This window comes from Peromyscus californicus, unplaced genomic scaffold, assembly GCF_007827085.1.
Source record: "Peromyscus californicus insignis strain IS unplaced genomic scaffold, ASM782708v3 Scaffold_6__1_contigs__length_162567912, whole genome shotgun sequence".
Lineage (NCBI taxonomy): Eukaryota > Metazoa > Chordata > Mammalia > Rodentia > Cricetidae > Peromyscus > Peromyscus californicus.
The window spans coordinates 104,225,664-104,231,663 of record NW_026294584.1 but is presented as its reverse complement, the minus strand read 5'-3'; positions in this window follow the sequence as shown (position 1 = coordinate 104,231,663).

Below are 6,000 nucleotides of genomic sequence, written 5' to 3'. Positions count from 1 at the left end.
CTCCCTAATGTGACATGGAAACAAGGGTCCTGGGATGATAATCATGCTCTGCTGGCTTCTGTGTCCAACAGCGTGTCTTGATAGTGTTCCAGCACTAGGAGAACACATCTGCCACATCTGTTCTGTCCTCTGAGCACCACTAAGCTCCTAGGACAGACATTTTAATGCGCTCAATCTGAAAAGAAAAGAGAATCTTATTCCACTCTGGGGTGGGAAGAGCACCCCAGAACCCCATGCTTCCCAACCCACCAACAACAACTCTGGGAAAGTTCATTCCACGGGATCCTTTGCTGGCCTCAGCCACTGGATCTGCTCAGACAAAACTGAGGAGGACTTCTCAGGCGACTCTGGCCAGCCTGGGAGGGAGATCTGACTTCACATTGTGATCCCCCTAAGACAACTGTATTGTTCTCCTGCCCCCATCCCCAGGAATAGAAAGCCACTGGTCAGTATCTCTCTCTGTCTCTGTCTCTCTCTTTCTCTCTCTCTGTCTCTCTTCTACATGAACAATTTCCAGGCAGGTCAGCTGTTCTGTCTTAAACTAGACCCCCAGAGAATCACCAAACACTGAAGATTGCTATAAAGAGCAAACTCAAAATGCAAACATAAAATAAAAATTGCAATTGATTGAAATAGATACATGATATTAAAACCGACCAACCAAAAAATAACAAACATAAAACCTTGAATAACCCACCCTAATAATAACAGTCTCACAGAAGCATGCTAAGGGAACACATTCCACCTACAACCAAAGATGGAAATTGGCCTTCATTCCCTGACAGGTGTATTGAGGTGTCACATGCACACTTCCATTTTATATTCTGACATTTGGTTCTGTCTACTTTGCTACAAACTGTTTTCATCTGCTGTTTTGTTCGTTTGTTTTTGGAGACAGGGTTTCTCTATGTAGCTTTGGTGTCTGTCCTGGATCTCATTCTGTAGACCAGACTGGCCTTGAACTCACAGAGATATGCCTGGCTCTACCTCCCGAGTTCAGGGATATAAGGCGTGCACCACCACCACCTGGCTCCTCTGTTGGTTTATGTGTTTATACAGAGTATTGCCCTATAACTCAGGCTCGACTGAATTCAGTATGTAGTCCAGACTGGCTTTAAATTCCTGAGGGTCCTGCGGCCTCAGTTCCTCTTAGGTGCACTGGAACACTGTTAGCATTTGTGGTTTAGTCAAAGTCTCATATATCCCAGGCAGACCACTCTGTAGCCAAAGATGACCTTGAGCAGGATCCTCATCTTCTTGTCTCTAACTCCCCAAGGCAGAAATTCCAGTTTTAAGCCACTCTGCCCTGTTAAGTATGAAAAGCTCAAGGCCAGTATAGGCAGGAGTGAGTTGCAGGCTGAGTGGAATCCCATCTCAAAAAGAACATGGAAATTCTGAACATTTTGAACTCTCAGAGCTGGACCCGGGCTGGGGAGATGGGGGAATGGCTAAAGCGCCACAGAGAAAGGAAGGACTGTGTGAAAACAGGATGTGGCCGTGTCCTTAGGTCACCTGAGGCCTGGTGCTGAAGAGAGGCGAGTGTGGGAGCTTGCTGGCCTGAGGTCAGTGAGACGCCCTGTCTCGGACATGAAGGTGAAAGCCGGGGGTGGTGGAACACCCCTTTAATCCCAGGACTGGGAGGCAGAGGCAGGCAGTTCTCTGTGAGTTCAAGGCCAGCTGGTCTAGAGAGCCAGCTCCAGGACAGCCAGGTAAACACAGAGAAACCCTGTCTTGACAAAACAAAACAAAACAAAACAAAACAACAAAAAAAACCTAAGGTGCAAAAGCATTTGATGAATATTCCTGATCTACATGTTTGCTCAAAGGGTTAGACTAGATAGACAGACAGATACACGCACACATACACACACACATCTCTGTGGTCACACATCACACATGCATCATGCACAAACACACACACTCTTTCTGCAGAGTTCCCCAACCCTTTCCTTACCCATACCCCTCACTACTGTCTATTCCTTATACTCATGGCCTTTTCTTTTCTTTGCCAAAGCACATGACTCTTAAACCCCACGGTGGCATAACTACCAGTTCCCTCTAATGAGGAATCCTCTCATTTTTTTCTCTCCTCTTGTTTTGACTCCGGTTTTCTGTCTGTAGTCCAGGCTGCCAAGGACTGGCGACCCTCCTGCCCTCAGCCAACTGATTGGAGGGGATACAGGTGTGCACCTGGTCTTAGTGTGTTTGAGGGGTTTTGTTTTTTAAATTATCTATGTAGCGGTGGATGACCTTGAACTTTTAATCCTCTGCCTCCACCTACCAAATGTAGGGAGTACAGGAATTCCCCCACCAAGCCTGGTTTATTTGGTCCTGGGGACCAAACCCAGGGCCCCCTGCATGCTGGGCAAGAGCTGAGTCACACCTGTAGCTCAGGCTAGCCTGGGACTCACTATGTAGCTGAGAAAGACCTCCTGATAGAATTACAGATCTACACCATTGACCCTGAACTTTTTCGCTCTCTTTTTCTTTTAACCTTTCTAGATGACCTAGTCTTTTTACTGAGAGTCTTTTGGAGTGCCACAAACATGAGTTGTATCCGGATGCTGCTCTTCTTCTGAAGCTGGTGAGCTGTGATCTGGGCAGGAGGGAGGGAAAGGAGGCTGTCCCAGTCCCATGCCCTCTCAAGGACACTCAGCTCAGTATGCAGCAGTCCCTGGACTGTCCCCTGTGTAGCCGGGCAGCTTTGAAGGATGTTCTGACTAGCGGCCCTCAAGTTGGTCTCATCTAACTCTCTATGCAGCTCCGTGGGACAGGATGGAAGGCACAAGCCTCAACCAGCCCATGTCCAGACCTGCAGCTGATGACACTATGAGATGGAGCCTCACACCCACTGCTTGAAGGTTTAGTCCCCTCACCCCTCGGGAGATCTCACATCCCTCAATTTAGCCAGTTCTAGGGAGTTTGTGCATTTTTCTTAAGACTAGATGCTAGAGCCAGGGTGAAGGTGTGTGTTTATAATCCCAGGACTCTGGAGGCTTAGACTAGCCATAAATTCAAGGCCAGCCTGGGCTATATAAGGAGCAATAGTCTAGCTTTGGTGACACTGTGAGATCTCTCTCTCTCTAAAACACAGAAATCGAACAACAGGACTAGTTCTCGATGTGCCTTGCATGCACACTGGTTCTTGCCCAGCATAAAATAAAACCAGGTGGAGCATGCTGGGAATCCCAGTATTGGAGGGTGGAGACAAGAGGATCAGGTGGTCAAGGTCATCTTCCAACATGGAGAGTTGGAGGCCAGTCTTGGAAGAATGACTCTATTTTGCAAGCGAACAACCCCTCACCCGAAATCTTAATGCCCAAATCTGAGAAAACAGTGACATGGCAGCCCATAACAACCACATATTCCATGTGAATCAGACCTTTCTGATAGAGAGAAGAAAGTCGGGCATCTAGATGTGCAGTAATTTTTTTTTTTTTGGTGACTCACATCTGGAACTGGCCTGAGCATTGAATAGTTCATCCCCTGTGCATAGCACTGAAGAGCTGTTCAACAAGTACTTCCTGTTGGCCCTGTGGGAGGCACTGGGGAGCTGTGTGAGTAGTTGCTCCCTGTTGATCCTGTGGGGGGCAGTCAGGAGGAAGGTTTGGAGAGCGTGGAGACCCCCACCTGTGCCAATAGGAAAGGCAGGAAGGCTGCTGGCCCTGCAACCTGTCAGAAACTCTGGTGTTGTGCTGCCCCCTTGTGGCACTTCTATATCAGTTCTGTGTTAGTGCACCTGGTTAGCTGAGGTCCTGCTTCACCTGTGCCAACAACTGGGGTGGTTAGGTGGGTTTGTGGGTGGGGTGGGGGTAGGCTTGCACCGCTATACCCATCTAACATGATTTTGTCCTTCCTTCTTTCATTCCTTTTCCCCATTATCATAATAAAGGAACCAAATACCCTTCATAGCTCTGCTGACCAGGAGATGGCCTTGAAGAAATTGCATAGACACACACTGCTGTTCCTGGCTCTGTTGTTTATTAGGCTAGACGACTGGGCAGCGAGTCAAGAGTGTGAAATCGACACTCTGGGCGAGATTCAGAAGCACAAGAGGACCGGGACAGTGACTGTCTGTTTTTACATTACCTGCTTCTTTTGTGAGATAGGAATTCATTCCCCAAAATGCAAGAAAAAGAAGGAACAGGCTTGCTGAAGCTTGTCACCCCAGCACTTGGAGATGGAGACAGGTGAATCTTCTTTTTTGTTTTGTTTTGCTGTTGTGATTTGTGTTTTGGGTTTCTTGTTTGTTTGTTTTTCCCCCCAAGACAGGGTTTCTCTATTTGGCCCTGGCTCTGTAGATCAGGCTGGCCTTGAACACACAGAGATCTGCCTGCCTCTGCCTCCTGCGTGCTGGAATCAAAGGCATGTACCACCACCGCCTCCATTTGATGCAGGTGCATCAATCTTGCTGGCCTTGAGAAAGCCTGTGTCCAAAACACAAAGTGTACAGCATCTGTGAATTGACATTTGAGGGAACACATGTGCTACATACATACAAGTTTGAGCATACACGTGTATGTATTCAAGGACACACATGTACAAGCACATAAGTGCAAACATACAGTGTGTGAGTGATCTGCACACACACTTAAGTAAAAATAGTGATAAAGAAGCACACAGTTACTTGAAGAACCAGGTAACTTTTTAGAAGACCTGACCTCCTGTGAAGGAGCATTCTAGTCGGCAAGACCTAGGAGAATGAGACAAGGTGATGCTGCTGAGAACACTGGGGTGGTCCTCTCTGGATGCTCTATGGCTGACAGAGCCCAACAAGCCAAGCTTTGGAGACTCTTATTATTGCTGAGTAGATTCTACTTGGTGGGCTGACAAGGTGATCCCAGCCTTGTTAGCACTGTGGGTCACCTGGATGTCTCACCTCTCTGCAGCACGAGACGAGGTGCCTCTCAGAAGCTGAGGAGGATGGCCCTGCACTTGGGAGCAAAGGCCACCTTGATCAATTCTACTGGCATTAACCCCCCTGCAAGTCATTGCAATATGTTCTCTATGTTGGAAATAAAATGGCATTGTTAAATGAGCTTTTTGTTGTTTTGACACAGGGTCTTTATGTAGCTCTGCCTGGCCTTAAATTTGAGGCAGTGTGCTTCGGCTTCCCGAGTGGCTGGGATCACAGGTGTGCCTCATCACTCCCTCTTCAATACACACTCCTTCCTCTTTGTTTCTGTGTCTCTGTCTGTCTCTTCTGTCTCAACAAGTGTATCACATACCCCAACTTATCCTTGCATTTGTGATGTAGCAAGAGGCGCCCTTGAATCCTGAGCCTCCTGGCTCCAGCACTCACTCACACTAGTTTTATGTGTCACTGGGGATCAAACCAGGGTGGTGTGCACACTGGATATGCACTCTTCACACTAATCTGCATCTTCAGCCTATAATGCTCCCTTTTCTTCAACGTTTGACAGTTCTCTATTTGGACTACTATCTTTTGAAAATAATATGGCTGATTAAAAATGTAAGCGTAGGAGAGTAAAGCAGAATGATAATTCCAGTGTAGGTGGCGCCATTCATGTCTCCTTTATAGGCAGCTCAGTGTTGGGTAGCTGTGTGATGCTGTGCATGTCACTGTTAAGGCTCAGTGGGCCTTGTCTGTCAAGTGATAGTACCTCATCCATTATGGTGTGAGAAATCTGTAGTGGAAATTCATTCCACCAATTAGCTTTGAGGTATAAGTCTTAGGGCATGGCGTCTGATCGCTTAAAAGGAAGGAGAGTGTGTCCTGCCCCGTCTTTTTTTTTTTCCCCATTCCCACCTCTTACAAGGCAAGGCCTCCCTCCCATGGGGAGTCAGCAGAGCCTGACATTTAGTTGAGGCAGGTCCAAGCCCCTCCTCCTGCACCAGGGCTGTGTGAGGTGTCCCACCATAGGCACTGGGCTCCAAAGAGCCCGCACATGCACCAGGGAGGGATCCTGATCCCACTGCCAAGGGGCCCCTTAAGCAGATCAAGCTGCACACTGTCTCGCCCAGGCAGAGCCGACACTT